General features: G+C 47.3%; 1 protein-coding gene across 6 annotated transcripts in view; it reads left to right on the plus strand.

Moving 5' to 3' along the window:
• Positions 1-25515, plus strand: part of ELFN1 (extracellular leucine rich repeat and fibronectin type III domain containing 1) — a 262151-nt gene that overhangs the window by 184811 nt on the left and 51825 nt on the right. Inside the window, exon 1 of one of the 6 annotated variants that reach the window (XM_081169482.1) lies at positions 9422-9636. The exons of the other annotated variants lie outside the window; for them this stretch is intronic. The gene's annotated coding sequence lies outside the window, so the exon portion shown is untranslated. Of the gene's footprint in view, positions 1-9421; positions 9637-25515 lie in introns of those variants that run through there. 6 annotated transcript variants of the gene reach the window in all.

The following is a 25515-nucleotide window of genomic DNA, read 5'->3' on the forward strand; positions in this document are numbered from 1 at the left end:
GCAAATGAACGTGATTTCGGCTGGGGTCAGAAATCCTCTTTTTGTTTTTGGTGGCTCTCAAATAGAATTGCCGGGGCGCAGGGTTTTAATTCGTTTAGCATTTTCCACGAGATAAGAGCCGCATTTCAACAAAGGGGTTTTTGTTGGCTTGTTTCCGCTCAGTCTTCCAGGTGGGAGAATCACAATCCGAGCGGAAGCCCTTCAAAACAAAGTGCATCTCACCCTCCAACGTATTTATGAAAATAACAGTTTTCTCTACCAAGAGTCTGTCAGTCAAACGTGAATCAGGAAAAAAAGCACAGAAGTATTAGGAGCATTGTACATTTCATATCGGTTTTCTATGAGTCAGCTGCCCTGCTACCATTCATTAAGGAGGGCAGTATTGAAATTAATTAGAGAAAATGAACACACACACGCACACTCTCTCGCAAACATTTGCACATTTCCTGCAATTTAGCTGCTAACTCCTCTGCTCTCTGCCAGGAACAGCACTCCTTTGCTCCTGCCTCATAATATCTAGTGACCTGATTCTCCTCCCACGATCCTCAGCCGCCTGACCCTGGGTTGCCCGAGAGAGTCAGAGTGAGCTCTTTTAGATTACGGCTTACAAGGAATAACACTTTAATCCTGCCACCTACCAGCAAACGCTCCCTTACACCTCACTAGGGAGAGCAGCCTCCTTGCAGCCAATATCCCCAACGTGCTCAACGCTGGGAATCCCAAGAGATGAATTTTGCGAAGGTTCGTAAAAGCGCACGGCTTGACCACCGCCGTTGGCAGCGCCAGAGTAGGATCGGTGCAGGGCCCTCTGTGTCCATCTTCCCTTGTGGCTGGCCTGGAAGCTGCGGCTCGTGCAGCAGGCTAGGACTGGCAGACCTCCAGGGCTGACCTGAAGTCCCCGGGTTTGCCTGACCTCCTCCAGGGGGGGTAGAGGGAGAGCTGGAATCTTCAGGTGGGCGAGAGTGCCTCTAATAAAAGAGATTTTACCGAAGAGACTGTGCACACAGCCTGCAAGCTTCAGCCTGGCAGGAACTGCCTGCAAATTATAGCACAAACTCTCCAGGGATGTCCTCATTGAAAACCACCAGCCTAGGCTCTCCTCTTCGTATAATAGCCTTCTCATGAGAGGAGCAGACGTGGGTCTTTCAGATTTCAGTAGCGCCCCTGTGCAGGGCCAAATTCTAGCACCCTCTTGCTTTCCATGCTGCACATGCACTGTGTCATAGTTGCAGTGCCCCCCTTGGCTCAGTGCCTAGTGCGCGGGAACCGGTTGCCCAGCCCGTAATCTGCCTCTGCTCAGGAGGTACTTGGCCAGAGAGCACTGAAACCCTTCTGAAGCCAGTAGGCCAGCCTTTCTCAACCTGTGGGTCCCCAGATGTTGTTGAACTACAACTCCCATCACCCCTAGCTAGCAAGGCCAGAGCTCAGGGATGATGGGAGTTGTAGTCCAACAACATCTGGGGACCCACAGGTTGAGAACTGCTGCAGTAGGCTATCCTGAATATTCCCTGTCCAGGATCCCTAAACAGGTGAGAAGGAATCGTCTCCTCACATCAACTGCACCTGAGAGCTCCCGGTTTAGCGAAGGTTTCCATCTTGATTTCCAACCGGCATTGTGCAACAGACTTTGTGGGGGTTTTTTTATTTGAATGACATGCTCTCAGCCACTGCAGATAATGCTTAACGTGTCGTGCTTAATGACATCACCAGGGTCCACCCATTACATCATCAGGCTCCACCCCTAAGTCTTAGGTTTGAGCTCTGAAGTCTCAGGGTCAGGGATGCTGTCAACTTGGCAACCCTAAGCATGACTACAGTTGGTGATATTTCAGCTGCGCAAAGGCCAGAGGACTCTCCGCATGCACCAGAGCACTCTCACATCCCTCCAGGAGGGAAAAGAGCCATGATTCCAGTTCAAGGAGGCATTCCAGCCTGGGGTAGAAATTTGAGGGTGGTGAGGGCCTGGGGGTGCGGTCCTGAGGGCCAGATAACATGGCATTTGGTGCTGTATTCAGCCAGGGCCAGATTTAGGTTTGATGAGGCCCGTTGCTCGGTCCCTGCTCCTGCCAACCTAGCAGTTCAAAAGCACGTCAAAGTGCAAGTAGATAAATAGGTACCACTCTGGCAGGAAGGTAAACGGCGTTTCCATTCTCTGGTTCACCAAAAGTGGCTTAGTCATGCTGGCCACATGACTTGGAAGCTGTATGCCGGCTCCCTTGGCCATTAAAGCAAGATGAGCGCCGCAACCCCAGAGTCGGTCACGACTGGACTTAATGGTCAGGGGTCCCTTTACCTTTTAAGCTACTGAAGGTAATGTGACCCTATATATGTCCAGCTGTCCTTTGTCAACAACAAATTGTCACTGTTTTTTTGTCTTGAATATATGCTATATGGTAATTTATGGACCTAATAGGTCTCTAAAGCCATTTGCACATTACAAAATATGTATTTTATCAAAGTAATTGTTGAACTGAAATACAATTAAGAAGTATATTAATAGTGAAATACAATTAAGAAGTGTATTAACAGTGAAATAATTATTAAGCTCTAACTGTATGTAGGTTTTATTTTATTTGTTTTTTATCTTATATTTTTTCCCCTTCAAATTTTTTTGAGGCCCCCAAGAGAGTGGGGCCCTAAGCTATAGCTTGTATAGCTATGTAAAACTGGCACTGCATTCAGCCCTGGGGGCTGAGATTTCCCACCCCCTGATCTACAAGGTAGCAAAATATAAACAGGTATAAATCCAGACTACATTAGATGCACTTAGTTCAAAATGAAATCGGTGGGACTACAACCATGATTCCGGAAGCGTCGCTTACTTAGTCCGGATTCAACCCATCAAATAAAGTGATCTCCTACTATATTATTATAATTCAATCTGCACTTTATTTGATGGGCTGGCTGCAGACTAAGCAGTGGCAGACGGGCCCCCAAGCTGCCTGTCATTAAAATTGCTTTAACTTGATGTTGAAACAAACAATAGCGGGTTCTGAGCGGATCTCTCCTGCCTGTTCTCTCCCCCCCCCCCTCCATAAGATGGTTGTTGTGCAATTGCACCCCTTAGCTCAGGCGTTGACCCAGCAGATGAGACCTGCATCCTAGCTGCTTACAAACAAAACCCATTTAAATTCACATCCATTTAATTAAAGCGGGGTGGGGGTGGGGAAAACCACCCTCTGCTCATCTTTAAGATTTAAATATAGTGTCGCTCTACACTTGCTGTGCAAATTAGATCACTGGCAAAGTCTCCTCTGCTCTCTGTTCATAGATCCTAATGGGGTGTTTTCACTCTGCGAGCATTTGCATTCTCAAATCCTCTCATCTCATTCATCTCTTTCATATTTGGCACCTTTGAGAACCTCGGTTTGTTTTTGACTGTGGCTCATCCAGCGCGATTCCCCATTTGCATGCCGAAGCTGATGTGACCAGACTTGCAAAGCGGCTGGTGGATGAAGTGGGTTTATTGCACTCGTGGTTCCGCTCCTCTTCCAAAGAGCCTGGCCTCACAACAACAGCCCTGCGAGGGAGGGCCAGGCATCCGTCATCGGGATGGAGTCCCTCCCAGTTCATCCCATACAACTCGTGTTGGAGAGCTGGGGTTGAACGCCTGGCATTTTCTGCCTCTGGGATGGCTCAGTCAGTAGAGCACAAGACTCTTAATGTTAGGGTCCTGGGTTCAAGCCCCACCTGGAGCAAAAAGACCCCTGCATTGCTGGGGGTTGGACTAGATAAACCATGTGGTCCCTTCCAACTTTAAAATCCTATGATTCTCTCCCCACTGTGCGCCTTCCCTGGAACACCATTCAGGCACTAAGCATCTAAACCAATGTTTAAGAAACAGCATTTCATTCTCATGGAAGAAAAGCTATCAATGCCTCCATATTCGGGGTCAGCAATGCTTCGGAATATCAGTTCCTGGAAACCACAGGAAGGGAGAGTTGCTCTTGTTTCTCACAGTTATCTGGTTGGTCACTGTGAGAGCAGGGTGGTGCACTAGATTTCCCACTGACCTAGGGCGGCAGAATCCCTTAAATCAGTGCTACTGGGTCCCCTTATGTTGTAGGACTACAAAATAATAATAATAATAATAATTTATTATTTATACCCCGCCCATCTGGCTGGGTTTCCCCAGCCACTCTGGGCGGCTTCCAAAAGAATATTAAAATACTGTGATACATCAAACATTAAAAGCTTCCGTAAAGAGGGCTGCCTTCAGATGTCTTCTAAAAGTCTGGTAGTTGTTGTTCTCTTTGACATCTGGTGGGAGGGCGTTCCACAGGGAGGGCGCCACTACCAAGAAGGCCCTCTGCCTGGTTCCCTGTAACTTGGCTTCTCACAGTGAGGGAACCACCAGAAGGCCCTCAGTGCTGGACCTCAGTGTCCGGGTAGAACGATGGAGGTGGAGACGCTCCTTCAGGTATACTGGACCAAGGCCGTTTAGGGCTTTAAAGGTCAGCACCAACACTTTGAATTGTGCTCGGAAACGTACTGGGAGACCCATCATCCCTGACATCTGGCTCATCTGGCTGTGGATGATGGGCATTGTAGTCCAAGAACAACTGGGGACCCAAGGTTGAAGAACACTGCCTTAAGTATTCCTGGCATAGGAGTACTCTGGACTTGTCTTACACTACTATGCAGGGATGAGGAAACGCCAGCTTGCAGGCTGAATACGGCCCTCCAGATCTCTCCAACTGGCCCTCTCCAGCCGTCTCCCCAGGCCACGCATCTCCCCTCCTTCTGAACATGCCTCAGGGCTTAAATATGTCTGTGTGAACTGTGATCATGCTTCTTTCTGGCCTGGATGGAGGTTGGAGACTGTGCTGTGTGCATGTAGAAATCTCTTAACTTTTGTGGGACTGGAATTTAGCCCTCTGCCTGGATAGCTCAGTTGGGTAGAGCGTGATGCTGATAACGGCAAGGTTGCAGGTTTGATCTCCCGTCTGGGACAGTTGCATATTCCTGGATTGCAGGGGGTTGGACTAGATGATCCTGAGGGTCCCTTTCAACGCTACAGTTCTATGATATCCATGTACACAGACTTGGGGTGATATTCACTACCCCACCCATTTTTGCCTCTGGCCCCACCCACCACAGGCAGGCAAGCAAACAGGCAGGAATCCTATTCAGAATAAGGGGATTTCCCTTTAAAAAAGGGAAACGTTGACAGCTATGGAGATTGCAGCCAGACCTTGAGCTAATAAGAGTTCCCCAGGCACATCTTGCAGCTTCCATCCAGTGCAGAAGAGACTCCTTCTGGGGCCAGGAGACGTTGTTGTTGTTGTTGTTGTTGTTGTTGTTGTTGTTGTTGTTGTCAGTTACAGGGACAGGAGCAAACTCTGGTGAAGTTGGTAGCAAAACACTGGGCAGATGCTTTTTGCCAAGGGAAATGAAGAGGGCAGGGAGAGAGGCTTGGCTGGCTGGCCTCTTCCCAAGGCTTAGAGCAGGGGTCCCCAAACTATGGCCCGCGGACCAGATAAGGCCCAAGGGACTCGTTTATCCGGCTTGCGGCGACCCCTGCCGCCCGCTGCTGCTGCCCACTCTTACCGGCGCTGTGCTGCGCGGCTGCCCACTTCCATGTCGGAGGAGCATCGGAAATTGCTTGTGCACATGCGCAAGCATTGTGCACATGCACAAGCATTATTTCCGGTGCACATCTGGGTCGGAGGAGGCCTGTGCACATGCGCACAAGCTATTTACGGTCTCCTCCGACCCAGAAGTGCGCCTGAAATAGCGTGTGTGCAAACGTATGTGCACGCGCTCCCCCCACCCCTCCAGCCCGCCATGTTATCGGTGCTGGAGACACCTGAGGCACAGTCAGTTTGCTGACCCCTGGCTTAGAGACCTCAAGCCCCGTCGGCTTGACCTTGGATCCATGGATTGAGCAATGACCAGTTGATATGTGAACATGAGATGAAAAGCCTTTTTTGTGCAGCCTACCAGCCACACCCACTCACCCACTTTGGCTGAGCGATTAGGTACTCCACAATAAAAGGGAAAGTGAAACGTTTTGCCAGTACAACCCAAAATCTGGTCCAAGAGAATCTCACTCCTGCAGCCTGTGCGAATTACGCATGGTAGATCTGCTTGAATATTTCATCTCGTTTCGATTTATTTACAGTCAAACCTTGAAAGTCAAATGGAATCCGTTCTGGAAGTCTGTTCGACATCCAAAATGTTCAAAAACCAAATCATGGCTTCTGATCGGCTGCAGGAAGCAGGAAGCTCCTGCAGCCAATCAGAAGCCGAGGAAGCCCCGCCAGACATTCGGGTTCCAAAAGAACATTCGCAAACCGGAAAAAGCACTTCCAGCGTTCGGGAGCCAAGGTACTACTGTATCTACCTTCCACCATTCCTCCAAGGAGCTCTCAGCGGCCTTTGATACCATCGACCATAACATCCTTCTGGACCGTCTTGAGGGGCTGGGAGCTGGGGGCACTGTCATACAGTGGTTCCGCTCCTTCCTCCTGGGCCGTGTTCAGAAAGTGGTGGTGGGGGATGAGTGTTCAGACCCCTGGGCTCTCACTTGTGGGGTGCCTCAGGGTTCCGTCCTCTCCCCCATGCTTTTTAACATCTATATGAAGCCGCTGGGAGAGATCATCAGGGGTTTGGACTGGGTGTCCATCAATATGCAGATGATACCCAGCTCTACTTCTCTTTCAAATCAGAACCAGTGAAGGCGGTGAAGGTCCTGTGTGAGTGCCTGAAGGCGGTTGGAGGATGGATGGACTCCCTGGTTGAATCCTGACAAGACAGAAGTACTGTTTTGGGGGGACAGGGGGCAGGCTGGTGTGGAGGACTCCCTGGTCCTGAATGGGTTAACTGTGCCCCTGAAGGGCCAGGTGCGCAGCCTGGGAGTCATTTTGGACTCACAGCTGTCCATGGAGGCACAGGTCAAATCTGTGTCCAGGGCAGCTGTCTACCAATTCCACCTGGTACGCAGGCTGAGACCCTACCTGCCCGCGGACTGTCTCGCCAGAGTGGTGCATGCTCTGGTTATCTCCCGCTTGGACTACTGCAATGCGCTCTATGTGGGGCTACCTTTGAAGGTGACCTGGAAACTACAAGAATGCGGCAGCTTGACTGGTGACTGGGGGTGGCCGCCGAGACCACATAACACCGGTCTTGAAAGACCTACATTGGCTCCCAGTACGTTTCTGAGCACAATTCAAAGTGCTGGTGTTGACCTTTAAAGCCCTAAACGGCCTCAGCCCAGTATACCTGAAGGAGCATCTCCACCCCCATCGTTCTGCCTGGACGCTGAGGTCCAGCGCCGAGGGCCTTCTGGCATTTCCCTCATTGCGAGAAGCAAGGCTACAGGGAACCAGGCAGAGGGCCTTCTCAGTAGTGGCGCCTGCCCTGTGGAACACCCTCCTATCAGATGTCAAAGTGATAAACAACTACCTGACATTCAGAAGACATCTTAAGGCAGCCCTGTTCAGGGAAGTTTTTAATGTGTGATATTTTAGTGCATTTTTGGTTTCTGTGGAAGCAGCCCAGAGTGGCTGGGGAAACCCAGCCAGATGGGCGGGGTACAAATAATAAATTATTATTGTTGTTATTGTTGTTGTTGTTGTTGTTGTTTTCCTGCTCCTCATGTTATCCTTACAACAACTCTGTGAGGTAGGCCAGGTTGAGAGGCAGTGAATTACCCAGTTGAGAGACAGTGAGTTACCCAGTGAGCTCCATGGCTGAGTGGGAATTTGAACTCTGTTCTCCCAGGTCCTGGTCTCTGACCAATATACCATACTGCCTCTCAAACTTTCCAGGAGCTATATCCGTACTCAGAAGAGCTCAGAAAACCCACAAGGGGAGTGAGCAGCAGATAGGTATACTGGAGAATTCCAATTGAAATGAGAGTGGACATTGTACGTGTTCGCTTCTTCGCCCCATGTCTGGAACGGAAATCAATCCAGATGCTATGATCATTCTTCACCGTTGCTTTCTGTCCGCAAACAACATTTAATTGATTGTGGTTTTATTTCCCCATTCTGTTTCCTTTGCATCAAAATGAACGGCGTGGAATAATGTACCTGCAAGCGTGTCATTAATTGCATAAGCGATTGCATAATATTCTGCCACAGTGGACGGCGGGACGAATAAGGTTTTGTCACAAGCCAAACTGCAGAAGAATGGAAGCAGCGCTCCATGCGATGAATGTGGTTTGGAATGGAAATGGATGCCTTCCGGTATCCCTTGTGGTGGAGGATTTGCTTTGCAGACAGAAGGGCCCTGGTCCAGTCCCCAGTGGCTTTTTTTGTTAGGGCTGGGAGAGACCCCTGTCTGAAACCCTGGAGAGCTGCTGCCAGTCAGTGTTGGCACTGCTGAGCTAGATGGGCCAACTTTCTACAGTGGTACCTCGGGTTACATATGCTTCAGGTTACAGGCGCTTCAGGTTACAGACTCCGCTAACCCAGAAATAGTGCTTCAGGTTAAGAACTTTGCTTCAGGATGAGAACAGAAATCATTCTCCGGCGGCACAGCAGCAGTGGGAGGCCCCATTAGCTAAAGTGGAGCTTCAGGTTAAGAACAGTTTCAGGTTAAGTACGGACCTCCGGAACGAATTACCGTATTTTTCGCCCCATAGGGCGCACCGGCCCATAGGGCACACCTGGTTTTTTGGGGGGGGGGAATAAAGTAAAAAAATTATTTTCCCCCCCCAGACACGGGGCTGGGGTGGGGAAGCCCGAGCTTCCCCCGACCCCAGCCCCCAGAACAGGCTGCTATCCGCAAGCCTTGGGAGCCTGGCGGGAAATCGCGCCGGGCTCCCAAGGCTTGTGGAGAGCTGCCCGAAGCCCAGGGTGCGCTGCCCGGATTTCGGGCTGCAGGCTGCTGTCCGCAAGCCTTGGGAGCTCGGCAGGAACTCCCACCAGGCTCCCAAGGCTTGCAGATATCTGCCCAAAGCCCGGGGTGCGCTGCTCAGCGGGGGCTCCCCAGGCTTGCGGATAGCTTCCTGAAGCCTGCATTCACCCCATAGGACGCACCCACATTTCCCCTTCATTTTTGGAGGGGGGAAAGTGCATCCTATAGGGCGAAAAATACGGTAAGTACTTAACCTGAGGTACCACTGTATCTTCCTGTTTCTACCGAAAGAGAAAACCAATTCCTCCATCAATTGCATGTCTCCCCTGAAGCTGCAGGCATCGCTGTGCAGATAAGATTTCCCCCTGCCTTCCTTCTTTCTGGCCTCTTGAGTGATGCTCTCCAACTCCGCTTTCCTTCTCTCCTTTGCCCATTACCCGTGCATCTCGACAGCTGCATGTCCCCTTCATCTCCCAGCCTCTATTGCTTCCATGTTCTCTTCTGATGTCATCCTTCTTCTCTCTCTGTGTGTGTGCGTGCATATGTGCCTCTCTCTCTCAGACACAAGTGCGCACCGTTTCAGCTCATTCCTCTACGGCTGGCTCCCCTTGCTCTGTAAAATTTATTCTGCGAATCCATCTTCTCCCCGCCAGTGAACTGCTCGGCTGTAAATCTGACAGTTAAAGTGGGTCAGCGTGTATGCAGGGAGGCGGCCCAGGGAATAGAGGCAGCGGCAAGACGGAGAACCCGGGCGGTGATTGGCAGGAAGCGGCGCAAGGCAGGAGGACTGTGGAAAGGGAGCTGGAGAGGAGATGATCCTGAAGGGAAGAGGTCAGGGAGATTTCTGGCTTCTCCGTTACTCCCCCTCCTTATTTTATTAGAAATTAGCTAAATGCGATTAAGAAAATCCCAGGGTTCATTGCCCTTTTTGTACAAAGGAACCAGACAGAGGCCACATTCGCAGCAGACAGTTAAAGTGCTATGATACCGCATTAAACAGCCACGGCTTGCCCCAAGGAATTCTGGGAAGTGTAGCTTGTTAAGGTTGTGCAGAGGCCTCTATTCCCCTCACACAGCCACATTTCCCAGAGTTCCCAGGGATAGAGGGTTGATTGTTGAAAGAAGGGGTGCTGAAAAGTTGTAAAACGACATGGGAATTCAAAAGATTTAATTTTGGTTAAATTAATATAATTTAGTTTTGTTTGGTGGAATGAAGTGTGTGTGAAATGGCACAGAAATCGTGGGAAATGATTGCCAAGTTACTTGGGACTATATTATTATTATTATTATTATTATTATTATTATTATTATTATTATTATTATTATTACCTGACATTTTCAGAAGGTAAAATTAAAATTATTTGGTTTTCCAAAAGCAGTTTATGTACAAACATAGACTTACCAAGATAAATGCTGACCAATCACAAAGCAGTTTGCGAAAATTCAGTTTCACCTGCTAAAACAACACACCATAAATGACTTTTAGAAGACATCTGAAGGCAGCCCTGTTTAAGGAAACTTTTAATGTTTAACAGACTATTGTGTTTTAATATTTTGTTGGAAGCCGCCCAGAGTGGCTGGGGAAACCCAGCTAGGTGGGCGGGGTATAAATAATACATTGTCATCATCATCATCATCATCATCATCATCATCATCCTGTTGCACCAACAAGCCTCTCTGCACCTGACCACAGGGTTGTTGTGGTGATAAATTGGGGGGGAGCACAATGTATACCTTCTGAAGATCTTTGGTAGAATAGTCACCCCCATTTCCCTCCCTGCTTCCCCAAATCACTCCAATACTCCCCCCTCTTAGTTTTGCCTCCTGAGAATGGATCACCAAAAGACGGTGACCAGTCACTGCCTCTCAGCCCAACCTAGCTCACAGGATTCTTGTGAGGAACAGGGAGAATTCTGCCTGCCACCTTGAGCTATGTGGGATGGGAAAGCAACAACTAAATAATATTTGCACCAACCTTGAGCTTCTTTAGCATTTTACCGAATTATTATGATTTTTTAAGTTCCAAGGTTAGCTGCTATCGCCAGGGGGTGGGGGTGAGTTTCAAAACTGCTATTTTGGACCGATGTTAATCAAGGCTTACTACTTCCCAGTTGATAATGTCTGAGAGCACCTAAGGAGAGCGGAGAAGAAGGGATTGTTCCCTCAAAGCCTCCTTTCACCCCTGCGGAGCCCAGGCCTCCATTCCCCATCTGACAACAACCTTCACATCTAGACCTTGAGCCACAGCTAGCCAACTTCCATCTCGCTGCACAAAGCAGAGGGATGGGGGAGTGAAAAAGCCCATTTCCTATTGCCTGTCAACTATCAGCATGGGGCGATAACACACGCTCCGAAGGAAAGGCAGAATAAATTGTGCTCTCCCTGTGACAGTTACATCGGATTCTGGTCTGTAACAAGCAGGGAAGATAAGATATTAACTATCTGAGTAGAGAATATTGTTGGATCCGTTTCCTTCCAGCTCTTGGTGCTGTGAATCTCTTGCTTCTTGGCCTGGCGCTGAGGTTAAGGCATATAATTTCATCATTTCAGACTTTCGCGAGGGAAGGGGCAGGGAGGTCATTTGTCCTCCTCTCTGTGCATTAAGTGCCAGGAATCCCTCTTTGGCACTGGGTTTGCTTGATCTCCTTGCCTGCTCAAAATCCACCCGGTGAGGCACAACTCACAGCCCCAAAGGCACTGGAGCAGCCTGGTTACAAAACCGTGATGGCTATTATTATTATTTTTAAGTGTGTCTGTAGTTTCTATATTTCATAAAATCCGCACACTCCCTGATCGCCAAAACTACAAACCCTAAAAGTGGTTTACATAGGGTTGCCATATTTCAAAAAGTAAAATTCCTGACACCCGCAAAGTTGTTTTGCTTTTTTTAAGAAAACCACCAGAATTGAGCTTTTTCCCCTGCTGCTTTTTCCATCCGTGTTTCCCCTGACATTTTGCCAGTTCAGGGAAATTCCCCTCTGACACCATGTCAGGACATGTCAGGGATTTTCCTGACGTATGGCATGCCTAGGGGGCTGGACTGGATGACCCCTGGGGTCCCTTCCAACTATAATTCTGTGGTTCTGTGAAATCACATCAACATTCTAGATACCTGGATTGGCTTGTCGAAACAAAAATGTTTTTAGCAGGTGCCAGAAAGAGTACAGTGAAGGCGCCTGTTTGATCTCAATAGGCAGGGAGTTCTGAAGTTTTTTTTTTTTTATAATATTTATTAAGTTTTCACAAGTTTTAAAAACACATACAATACACACGATACAAAAATATACATACAGTAACAAACAAACACATATAATTTCAACCCCTTTTTTTCCATAAACTTACTTCATCGACTTCCCCATACCTCCCCTTTCTGCATTCCAATTCCCAAAATTATTTCAGCAAATCCTTCCCTTTAATTTTATCCAGTTTTTCCCTTTTCATGTCTTTTACTTAATCTTTAACAGCTGTAACCCTTACTTTATATAACCACAACATTTTAACATTCAATAATTTTGCAATATTTCTTAAGATAAATTTTAAATTTCATCCAATCTTCTTCCGCCGTCTCTTTCCCCTGGTCTCGGATTCTGTCAGTCATTTCAGCCAGTCCCATGTAGTCAATCACCTTCATCTGCCATTCTTCCAGAGTGGGTAGATCTTGTGTCTTCCAATACTTTGCTATGAGTAGGGAGTTCTGAAGTTTATTTGCTGCCACACTAAAGTATTCAGTTCTTTGAAATGCAGCATGGTATTTTGTGGCCCCTGTATCAATGCCAGTTCTACAGAACACAGAGGTTCGAGTGGGCGGATCTGGGGCAAGGCAATCTCATTGGTAAACTGGTCTATTTGCTCATTGCTTTATATACAGTAACGCCTTGAACTGGGCTCCGTAGCATATCAGCAATCAGTGCAGATCTGCTGAGAAGGCCTCACGGCCGTCAGCAATTATGCTGCAGCATTCTGCACTAACCACAGCTTCCAGATCAAGCGCAAGGGAAGCCCCACAAATAGCGCATTGCAGTAATCCAGTCTTAAAATGCCGAATGCATAATGTACTGTGGCCAAGCTTTAAATCATGCGTAGGCAAACTAAGGCCTGGGGGCTGGATCCGGCCCAATCGCTGCCTAAATCCGGCCCGCGGGCAGTCCGGGAATCAGCGTGTTTTTACATGAGTAGAATGTGTCCTTTTATTTAAAATGCATCTCTGGGTTATTTGTGGGGCATAGGAATTCGTTCATCCCCCCCCAAAAAAATATAGTCCAGCCCCCCACAAGGCCTGAGAGACAGTGGACTGGCCCCCTGCTGAAAAGGTTTGCTGATCCCTGCTTTAAATGCTTTGTGCAGTTCAGTGCCTTCCTTGGAAGAAACCCATTGAATTATATTTCTCTGATATGAGGGTGAGGGGACTGTCATATCTGGACTCAGAGCTTGTCCTATGCATCATCTTCTAATCCATGCAAGGTCGGTCAGTCATCTTTTTATTCCCATTTCACAGATGGGGGAAGCTGAGGCCCTGAGAACTGCACCTTGCCTAAGGAGCGTGAGATTTGAACCCGGGACTTTCTTATTCATTGCACTCAGCCTGTTAGCCATCAAGCCACCTTCCATCTGTGTCCTCCTTTTGCCAGCCTCCGGCTTGGCTACTTTGATCTAAAACACAGAACTCGCTGAAATTCTCTTGTAAATCTACAGAGCTGTATAGAAATATCCTCTAGTTCAGATTTCAGCTTGGAATATTGGGCGGAACAAAAAGAACAGGGAAGTGGGAGGGAGGTTGTTGGAAGCCTTCCAGCTAATCCATGTTTACGGGATCCCAAAGGTCTAAGTTGTTTTTAAATGGCTGCTTCCAATAAGGGTTGTTTTCAAGCCGCTTTTATTTGGGGAGGAGGGGTCCAAAGCACGCCTGCACCCAGTCAGACAGCTGCAAAGAAGCCTGCTCTGCCTCCTTGAATATGCACGAGGATTTTAATGGATGAAGCCGGGTGATGTAAAATTACGTCCCTGTGCAGCTGGGAGGATTGGAAGGAGCATCTGAGGACCTGACAAACTTCAGAACATCCTCCAACCAGGGCTGACAACATTATTAAATCTCTGACATTTTCAAAAAGCAAAACCAGAAACTTTAGAACGAAAACTCTACCCATTAAGCTACTCTTAAAGTGAAGTGGACTGAAAAGCCGTTTTGGCATAATTCGATCTTAAATATTTCATTTTTCTATAGCAGCCACAAAGAATTATAATAGCACTGTCAATTGGTGATTAATGGTCCTGCGGTTGATTAATCATCTGTTTAACTGATTAATTGATTAATCAATCAAATTGAAATAAATCAGCACGCGATCAAAATATCAGCATGGGGAAACGTGAGCAGGGGTGGACTTAGAGGAAGGCAACTCAGGGGAGACACGGGGGGGTGGACCAGGCTTGGGAAAATGCCAGGCTCGGAGGGCACCTACCTCCCAGCATGGTGGAGCTGTTAGGCTAGAACCTGTGAGACCTGGGTTCAAATCCCTACCTCACTGGGCAATCTTGGGACAGGCATTCTCTCTCAGTGTAACCTGCCACACAGGATTGTCGTGAGGGTAAAAAACGAGGGAAATTGTTTGGGCAAACCTCAGTGCATTTGAGCAAACCTCAAGGCTGGCAGAAGTAGAAAAATATTTAAAGTGTGGGGATTCAAACAGCCCAATGAGGGCTGAACATGCTCAGTGGCCACAGAATTCTGAACATGTGTTGGTGGGTGAGTGGGAGAATGGAAAATTAAAGGGGAGGTGGAAGGGAATGGAGTATCTTGAAAAGGGGGATAGCTGGCTGGCTGGCTGGCAGGAAAACTGACCGGAAGCACTCCCCTCTGCAACTTTTTGTAGTGGGTGCTTACACTTTGGATGAATTTTTTTAAGAAGCTTTGAAGGGAGGGAGGGATGAAGGGAGGGAGAGAGATTGAGGTGGTGCTACTTAGATGTTCAGGGAGGGGTGATCAAAGCGTAAGAAGCAGCCGGGGAGTTGGTTATGAGGCCAAGAGGACTTTGGGTCTACAGAGAAGTAGGAGGATTCATACTCACAAGTTCAGAAGCCAGCCTCGGCTAGGATCTTTGTCTCTCAGTCCTGGGTTCCCTGGGATTAAATCCATCCTACCCTGTAAATTTCCTTGCAATCAAAGGGTATTTTAGCTTACAATGGAACATTCACAGAATCCCCTGGTGCCGGGAGCCAATTCATTTGGAGCCGTTCCGAGCTTGTTCTCCTTATTAATACTCCTTGAGCAATTTTCTAAGGACTGGCCTCCATATCCTACATTAAAAAGAGTTCCTTCCTCTTTGATTTATGGATATTAAGCCATGCCAGGAGGCAAAAGGCATGGCACTCCTGCATAATACATTCGCTACAAAATTGATTTCCCTTTTTATTCCTCCTTTCACCGCAGTTCTGCCTCCTCTCTCCCTCATTCACACTTGGGCCATGATCCAAGGCACTTCCAAACCCGTTGGTTTCAGCAAGATTACGCCCACCTAATTCTCAGCTGGAGTCTGACCTTTCTTGTGCGAAAAGTGGATGGAGTCATGTTTTTTCCCCTTCTGCCTCCCTCCCTTCCTCTTGTTTGTTTGTTTGTTTCCTTGATATCCCACCATTTCTCTGTACATGGTTCTCTATGGGACACGGGTTGCACTGTGGGCTAAACCACAGAGCCTAGGACTTGCCAATCAGAAGGTCGGCGGTTTGAATCCCCACGACGGAGTGAGCTCCCGTTGCTTGGTCCCAGCTCCTGCCAACCTAGCAGTTCGAAAGCACGTCAAAGGGCAAGTAGATAAATAGGTAACCTCTCCGGCGGGAAGGTAAACGGCATTTCCGTGCACTGCTCTGGTTCACCAGAAGTGGCTTAGTCATGCTGGCCACATGACCCGGAAGCTGTACGCCGGCTCCCTCGACCAGTAAAGCGAGATGAGCGCCGCAACCCCAGAGTCGGCCATAACTGGACCTAATGGTCAGGGGTCCCTTTACCTTTACCTGGTTCTCTTCTTCCTCATTTAATCCACATAACAACCCTGTGAGGTAGGTTAGGCTGAGAGGCAATGGCTGGCTTGCAAGTTCACACAGTGAACTTCATGGCCAAGTGAGGATTTGAACCCTGGTCACTCCCAGGTCCTTGTCCGACACTCCAACCAATACACCACACTGGCTGTCAATGAATACTAGAACCAGGGGCCATTGACTGAAGCCAAATGTTGGGAAATTCAAGACAGATGAAAGGAAGGACTTCTTCATAGAGTTCTGCGTTATACTATGGAATCTGCTCCTAGAAGATGTAGTGATGGCCTTCAACTTAGAATCATAGAATAGAATCATAGAATCATAGAATCATAGAGTTGGAAGAGACCACAAGGGCCATCGAGTCCAACCCCCTGCCAAGCAGGAAACACCATCAGAGCACTCCTGACATATGGTTGTCAAGCCTCTGCTTAAAGACCTCCAAAGTAGGAGACTCCACCACACTCCTTGGCAGCAAATTCCACTGTCAAACAGCTCTTACTGTCAGGAAGTTCTTCCTAATGTTTAGGTGGAATCTTCTTTCTTGTAGTTTGGCTCCATTGCTCCGTGTCCGCTTCTCTGGAGCAGCAGAAAACAACCTTTCTCCCTCCTCTATGTGACATCCTTTTATATATTTGAACATGGCTATCATATCACCCCTTAACCTCCTCTTCTCCAGGCTAAACATGCCCAGCTCCCTTAGCCGTTCCTCATAAGGCATCGTTTGTATGGCTTTAGAAGGGGGTTTACACACATTGATGATCAGGCTATCAGTCACTGCAAGCAATGATGGCTATGCACTTACTTCTGCTGTGTACGGCAGTCTGCCTCTGAATACTGATTGCTGATGGTACAAGTAGGAGAGCATTGTCTCATTCATGTGATGTTTGTGGGGCTTCCCAGAGGCATCAGGTTGGCCACAGGGGGGTAGACTAGATGGGCCATTGGCCTGATCTAACTACAGGCTCTTCTTACGTTCTTCTTCAGTACTTCTTCACTCAGCACATAGTTCACTGGATGTGAGTGGTGCTGTGGTCTACACCACTGAGCCTCTTGGGCTTGCCCATCAGTAGGTCAGCAGTTCGAATCCCCGCGACAGGGTGAGCTCCCATTGCTCTGTCCCAGCTCCTGCCTACCTAGCAGTTTGAAAGCATGCCGGTGCAAGTAGATAAATAGGTACCACTGTGGTGGGAAGATAAATGGTGTTTTTGTGTGCTCTGGTTTCTGTTGTGCCAGAAGTGGTTTAGTCCTGCTGGCCACATGACCCGAAAAGCTCTCTGTGGACAAACACTGGCTCCCTTGGACTGAAAGCGAGATGAGCGCCACAACCCCATGGTCATCTTTGACTAGACTTAACCATCTAGGAGTCCTTTACCTTTACATAGTTTACCTATGGAATCTGCTACCACAAGATGTTCTGCTTTGGTCAGACCACATATGGAGTCTTGTTTCCAGTTCTGGGCACCACAATTGAAGAAGGATGTTGACAAGCTGTAACATGTGCAGAGGAGGGCAACCAAGATGGTCAAGGCTCTGGAAACCAAGCCTTAGAATAGAATCATAGAATCATAGAGTTGGAAGAGACCACAAGGGCCATCGAGTCCAACCCCCTGCCAAGCAGGAAACACCATCAGAGCACTCCTGACATATGGTTGTCAAGCCTCTGCTTAAAGACCTCCAAAGTAGGAGACTCCACCACACTCCTTGGCAGCAAATTCCACTGTCAAACAGCTCTTACTGTCAGGAAGTTCTTCCTAATGTTTAGGTGGAATCTTCTTTCTTGTACTTTGGATCCATTGCTCCGTGTCCGCTTCTCTGGAGCAGCAGAAAACAACCTTTCTCCCTCCTCTATGTGACATCCTTTTATATATTTGAACATGGCTATCATATCACCCCTCAACCTCCTCTTCTCCAGGCTAAACATGCCCAGCTCCCTTAGCCGTTCCTCATAAGGCATCGTTTCCAGGCCTTTGACCATTTTGGTTGCCCTCCTCTGGACACGTTCCAGTTTGTCAGTGTCCTTCTTGAATTGTGGTGCCCAGAACTGGACACAGTACTCCAGGTGAGGTCTGACCATCAGGGATGGTTGAAGGAGCTGGGTATGTTTAGCCTGGAGAACAGGAGATTGAGAGAAGATATGGTAGCCACCTTCAAATATCTGAAGGGCTGTCATGTGGAAGATGGTGCAAGCTTGTTTCCCCCAGCTCTCTAGGGCAGGACCCAAACCAATGGATTCAAGTTATAAGACAGGAGAGTCTGACTAAGCATCACAAAGAACTTTCTGGCAGTAAGAGCTGTTCGAAAGCAGAATGGACTCGGATGAGAAGTTGAATGTGGAAGACTGGCAGATGCAAGTAATAGACTACATGGAGATGGCGGAAATGACTGGCAGAATCCGAGACCAGGGAGAGGAGTCGGTGGAGGAAGAGTGGAAGAAATTTAAAATTTATTTGCAGAAATATTGTAAAATTTTTGAATGTTGAGGACATTGAAATGAATTGCAGGGGCTTTAGCAACAAAGTAAAATGTAAGACGGGGTTAATAACAGATAAATCAATAGGATATGAATTTGCTGAATTAATTTTTAAAAGGGATACAAGAACGGGAGACGTGAGGAAGTCGGGAAAATAAGTTAATTGAAGATGAGAAATTAAGAAAGAGGGAATTTTGTGTTTTTTATTATTATATGTGCTTTTATCTTTTTTTCCCTTTTTTTGATGTGTTCAATGTTTGTATTTTTGTATTGTATTGTTTTTTGTGATTTTGTATTTTCTTTGTCTTGGTATATTTGCTTGAATGTTTTTCTATTGTGAAAACTTAATAAAATATTTATATATATATATATATATAAAAAGAGAGAAGTTGAATGGCCATCTGTCATGGATGCTTTACTTGAGATTCCTGCATGGCAGGGGGTTGGACTAGATGGCCCTTGGGGTCCCTTCCAACTATGATTATATGTTGGGATGGCCACCAACTTGGATGTTTAAAAAAAAAAGGTATGAGCAAAGTCAGGGAGGATAATGCTATCAATGGCTATTAGCCATGATGGCGACATTCTGCTTCCATGCTCTTTAATGCTTCTGAAGGCATCTGCTGGGAAGTACAAGGGTGGAGAGAACTGCTCTTGTACTCTGGTCCTGTTTGCAGGTTTCCCAAAAGAGGCACTTGGTTGGCCACTGTGAGAAGAGGATGCTGGACTAAATGGGCCACTGGCCTGATACAGAAGACACGTCTTCTGTTCTTTGGTGTGATGCAATGGCGCTCTTTGTTCTTGTTGTTGTTTAGTTGCTTAGTCATGTCTGACTCTTCATGACCCCCTGGACCAGAGCACGCCAGGCACTCCTGTCTTCCACTGCCTCCCGCAGTTTGGTCAGACTCATATTTGTAGCTTCAAGAACACTGTCCCACCATCTCGTCCTCTGTCGTCCCCTTCTCCTTGTGCCCTCCATCTTTCCCAACATCAGGGTCTTTTCCAAGGAGTCTTCTCTTCTCATGAGGTGGCCAAAGTATTGGAGCCTCAGCTTCACGATCTGTCCTTCCAGTGAGCACTCAGGGCAGATTTCCTTTAGAATGGAGAGGTTGGATCTTGCAGTCCATGGGACTCTCAAGAGTCTCCTCCAGCACCATAATTCAAAAGCATCAATTCTTCGGCGATCAGCCTTCTTTATGGTCCAGCTCTCACTTCCATACATCACTACTGGGGAAACCATAGCTTTAACTATACGGACCTTTGTTGGCAAGGTGATGTCTCTACTACTACTACTACTACTATTATTATTATTATTATTATTATTATTATTATTATTATTATATAAAAAATGGCGCTCTTAGTTGGTTCTTATTTCCACCTTCTTTCTATATCCAGATCTATTTCTAGGTTTCCTCTTTCCATTAGACAACCCACAGAGGATTAGACATATTAAGTGGAGATTCTTATCCCAGTCTGCATTGAATTTGAGCTTGTTTTTATATACATTTTTATAGTTGATGCTTTTATTGATGTGTTCAATGTGCCTCATTGTTAACGGCTTCAGGATGTTTCCTAGGAAGTGAGTCATAAATGAAAGAAATGAGACTACAGTCGTACCTTGGAAGTCATACGGAATCCGTTCCGGAAGTCCGTGTGACTTCCAAAACCAAGCACAGCTTCTGAATGGCTGCAGGAAGCTCCTGCAGGAAGCTCCTGCAGCCAGTCAGAAGCTGCAGAAGCCACACTGAATGTTCAGCTTCCGAAAATCGTTCAAAAACCAGAACACTCACTTCTGGGTTTCGATCGTTAAGGAGCTGATTTGTTCGGGAGCCAAGGCGTTCGGGCTCCAAGGTACGACTGTACCACATACTCTCCAACATTTCTCCAGTGAAAATAAGGATGTTCTTCTGCATACCTACATTGGTCACCTCTAGCCAATTACAACCTCTCCACCGAACCTAACTCGCAGGATTGTTGTAAAAAAAAAGTGAGGGAAGGGATTAACTTAGTGGGACTTATCTCCAAGTAAAAATGCTTAGGATTGCAGTGTAAGACTGCACAGCATTCACCCAGTTACCTGGGAGTAAGCGTCATGGAATACAGTGGGATTTACTTCTGAGTAGGCAGTATAAGGCTCCATTTACAATAAAGGAATAAATGCTCCCCGCATTTCCCCAAAAATTGGCTGACTGCTGAAGCATTGCAATGAAAGAACTTGAAGTCAATTGGTTACATTTTCCTTCAAAATTATAGCATGGGCTTTGTATGCCAGTGTATGCCATTTCCTTCATTTGATGCAGGTATTTTATTTTCAGTGTGAACAGGACTCTCTTTTTGCACCCACCCACAGAGAGAGCAAAGGCTCCCGTTTCCAAAAAAGGACAGGGGGAATTCCTGATCTCCTCAGCACTTTTAATTCTTCTCCAAGACATGGAGGGTAGGAAACAGAGAAAACTGGGACATTCCGGGATCAAATCAGAAAGTGGGATGGCTTTTGTAATTCCTGGATTGTCCCTGGAAAATCAGGACATTTGGAGAGTGTGCTCTTAGCCATGAAAGCTATATTTTACTTGCATTGTTGGAGATGGTATGGTTCCGAATACCAGTTGCCACGAATACCAAGTGGGGTGAGTGCTGTTGTGCTCATGTCCTGCTGGAGGGCTTCCCAGAAGGGACATCTCTAAGAGATGGGCTGGATGGGGCTTTGGCCTGATCCAGATCCTGTGACCAAGATGTAGGTGGACTACAAGTCCCATCATCCACAGCCAGCTTAGCCAAATGGTAAAGGATGATGGGAGTTGTAGTCCACCCACATCTGGAGACCCCAGACTGAAGAACAGTGATTTGGAGCTAGACAGATGCCTGTGGAAACCCTGCAAACAGATCACAAATGCCAAAGCCCTCACCTACTGTTGATCCCCAATGGGATCAACAATAGCCATCATGCCTAGTAGCCACTGACAGCCTCCTCTGCCACGGTCTGGTCCCTCTTCAAAGTCATCTAATGAGTGGCCATCAACACTTCAAGTAGCAGAAAGCTCCAGAGGTTAAGCAATGTTGTGAAGCAACATTGCTCCCTTTTCTCCATCTTGAATCCTCCGGCCATCAGCTTGGTTGAATGGCACCATTACCTGTGTTTGCACTGTGTGTTCTAAGTGTCAGCTGTGTCAATCAAATATACAAAAGCCAGTGGGTCGGTTCCATCTCTTTGTTCACTAACAAATCCAAGGCAGGGCTATTAAGAAAGAGGTGAAGTCAGTTCCAATCACACACTCTCCTTTGACTTCTACGGGAGGAAAGAGGCACGAGGGCAAATCTCTTCACGGTAGCCCCCTTTCTGTCAGAACTGAATGCCCTCCGAACTACTGCCCTCTGAGCCGCATGCCATAAGTGTCACTCAAGAGGGTGCATTCCCTACAGTAGCACCCGTCGAGATCCATCAGGATTGCGTGTGGGCACCAGGTTCCTCACAGTCACATCCTGTCAGGGTTGGTGTCAGTCAGATCTCCAGGAGGGTGAGGAGATTTTTCACAGCAGCGATCTGTCCCCGTCAGTCAGAATTCCAGGACCGCACACCTGCTCTCCCGTAATGGCCGTGTCAGTTTAAGTCACCAGTCACTAAAGTGCCAGAAATCATGCAGCTGCCTCAGTTTCTCTCGCTTCAGCTCTGTTTCGTTGAGGGCTGGGTTCCTCGGTGGCTGAGAAACTGATCCTCCTAGCCTGAGGGCAAAATAAAACCACATTAGCTCCACTGCTGCCTCAGGATCCCACCGGTTCGAGCGGTTTGGTTCAGCTTAAGCGATCAGCCTCGTATCGCAGCCTCTTTGGGTTCCAGGGTGTCTGTGCCATTCCGTGACAGATTAGATTTAGCCTGCCTCGGGTGGGGGAGTTTTTGGCTCTCGGGGAGACTACCACTCATTTTTGCTGGTAATAAAGGAAATTAAAAGAGATGCCTCGGAGCCTATAATTTATCAGGTTCGTTGAGGGGAAAAATAGAGCTTGCCCTTTCCAAATTTACTTTGGCCGCTGTTGTTTTGACACTTGCATGGTGTGCGGAAAAATCTGTCGAGCCCAACAAGCCATGCGGAAGGCTCCAGAAAAGAAAGAAGCCTCTTTCAGGATTAGAGGCCTGATTTATGCTCTCTGCATGAGTGCAAGTGTGTGTGGTGTTGCCAGACCTCCAGGTCTGACCTGACGTCTCCAGGTCTGCCTGGCCCTCTCCAGGCGGCAGGCGGCGGGTTTGAATCTCCAGGTGAGAGAGAGTGCCCTTAAAATATAGCTATTAAGAAGATTGGGGGTGCAGCTTGCAAACTTCAGCCTGCAGGAGCTGGCAACAAAGTATAGCATGTGGGATCTGCCCTGCCTTGATCCCCTATCCCAATTGACTTCCATTTCCAGGGCTTGCCCTGTGATCCCCTTTCCCAATTGACTTCCATCTCCAGGGCTTGCCCTGTGATCCCCTTTCCCAATTGACTTCCATCTCCAGGGCTTGCCCTGTGATCCCCTTTCCCAATTGACTTCCATCTCCAGGGCTTGCCCTGTGATCCCCTTTCCCAATTGACTTCCATCTCCAGGGCTTGCCCTGTGATCCCCTTTCCCAATTGACTTCCATCTCCAGGGCTTGCCCTGTGATCCCCTTTCCCAATTGACTTCCATCTCCAGGGCTTGCCCCGCAATACAACCAGGGGTCGCCCTCAGGTCTCAGGTTTAGAATGCTCCTGACCTGGCAACCCTAATTCTATCTATCTATGTTTGCTGCAGTTACATGCCATGCTTTAACTGAGGCCCCCAACATGGCGCAGAGGCTCTGAGCATTGTCAATCTCTATTCTCTGAAATGGCTATTACAAAGAACTAGCAAAGAGTTTTTAAAGATTACAAAGTAGTTGTAAATAGTTTATTAAAAATGTATAAAAAAAGAATGCACACATAACAATCACAATACAACAGTTCAACAAACAGAGCTTTTCATTCCAAAGCAAAATACTTGATTTTAAAAAATCATATCACAGACGCTTCCAATGTAATAATCTTCTGCATTGTCTTATAACTTTTTCAGAGGTGCATACATTATATAATCAAGCTCTTTGTTTGATATAATTAACTACAGGTTCCCAGCCAATCAGTGCTTCCTAATCATCACTGTTAGTTTTATTATCTAAAGTGGATATTTCGTGATGCCCACAACAGTTTCTTAGATTCCAAATGCACCCCTGGAAATGCACCCCAGTCCTAGAGTGAGATGCTAGTGACCAGTCACTTCTCTCTGGCACACGTCTAAGGCATGTTCCAGCATGTTTGCAAACATGCATCCCTAGTCACAGTTGCTGTAGGCATGAGGTTAAGCCCTGTGGAAACTGCTGCCCCCTGGGACAGGTGGGCAGAAGGCAGTGAGACCCACAGTAGGAGCAGCCCGAATCAGCGACAGGCAGAGTTAGAACCAATGATAGGCAGAGCTAATGAATGATGGATTTGCTCCGTCCTCCTCCCTGCTGAACCCTGCAAAGGCAACACTGAGAGTAAGGAGGAGGAGGAATAAAATGATTGGCAGGGACTGGATGTTAGTGTGAGAAAGCAGCATAGTGCGTGCTTAAGTGTCAGACTAGGAACTGGGAGACCAGAGTTCAAATTCTCACTCAGCTATAAAGCTCATGCCTTGGGGCAGTCACAGCCTCTTAGCCTAACCTACCTCACAGGGTTGTTGTGAGGAGAAGCATGTATGCCACCTTCAACTATATGGAGAAGAATCAATGCAAGGAAGGAAGGAAGGAAGGAAGGAAGGAAGGAAGGAAGGAAGGAAGGAAGGAAGGAAGGAAGGAAGGGGGCACTGGTTGAGGCCAGACTTGGCTTAGTGGGGCGGAACCCCATTCCACCCTAAGGGAGCAGCCTCTACTGGATAAACCAGATTAGGACAGCTGGTAGGTTGTCACTCAGTTAAGGAACTCTTAGTTATCAGGTTATTTGCCCTCTCTAGGAAAAATACATATCAGAACCAAAACAGCTTCAACATATACAAAAGTGTGTGTCTTAACACATAGCTATACTAAATAATATGTGTATTGCAGGGGGTTGGATGACTCTTCCAACTCTAAATTCTGTGATTTCATGTGTATTTTCAATTGGCCCTTGTTGATAAATCAACTAAAGTTTCAGCTGACTGATCTATTACTTAAATGAATTAAAGCTTTCTGTTCCAGGAACAAATATATTACCGTAGATGGTACAGTGGATAGAGACATGTTCAGTTTTCAGGCTGAGTCTACCAGAGTCAGAATGTGTGACTATCCACTTATTTTTGTCCTGTTGTTGATTCTTCTTCCACCTTTCTGAATGAGTCACAGGCACATGAGCCCACTCAGTGAGGAATGGACAGGTGAATGAGATCACCAAAAAATCTTGTGATTTTCGCATACCACAGGGATATATTTTTACATGAGCTTACAGTATAGAAATGAATAAATGACTTAACGTTATTGTCAAGGGCTTGAAACAGCTAAACCTCATTTCTACAGAGGGTTGCTAGACCTCTAGGCTGACCTGAAGTCTCCAGGTTTGGCTGCCTGCAGGTGGGCAAGAGTGCCTAATAATAATAATAATAATAATAACAACAACAACAACAACTATGCTTCCAAGCTCCATCCCAGTATGAACCACCTGCAAATTATTGCAGACTCTGGGGTGGGAGAAGCCTGATCTCCTTTGCTCCCTCCTCCCTCCCCTCTCCCAATTAACTTCCATCTCCAAGGATGAGTCATGCTTAATGACATCACCTGGGGTCTGCCCCTTGTGACATCACCAGGGGCACCCCGAGATCTCAGCTTTGAGCCCTGAAATCTCAGGGTCTGTGGTGCTCCTCACCTTGCAACCCTAAGCTTTACAACTATGTGGGAGGCAGCTTTTTCCCCTGTCACAGGGAGGATAAAACAGTCAGAGGACCAGTAGAGATTTAGAAAGAAGAGGTTCTGAGAAAGTGAAGGGTTGCTTCAGTGGAAAGCAACAGGGAACACTTTTCAAAGAATCATAGAATCATAGAATCATAGAGTTGGAAGAGACCACAAGGGCCATCAAGTCCAACCCCCTGCCAAGCAGGAAACATCATCAGCGCACTCCTGACATAGGGTTGTCAAGCCTCTGCTTAAAGACCTCCAAAGTAGGAGACTCCACCACACTCCTTGGCAGCAAATTACACTGTCGAACAGCTCTTACTGTCAG

Source organism: Podarcis bocagei, assembly GCF_964188305.1.
Source record: "Podarcis bocagei genome assembly, chromosome: 14".
In the NCBI taxonomy this organism is placed as follows: Eukaryota; Metazoa; Chordata; class Lepidosauria; order Squamata; family Lacertidae; genus Podarcis; species Podarcis bocagei.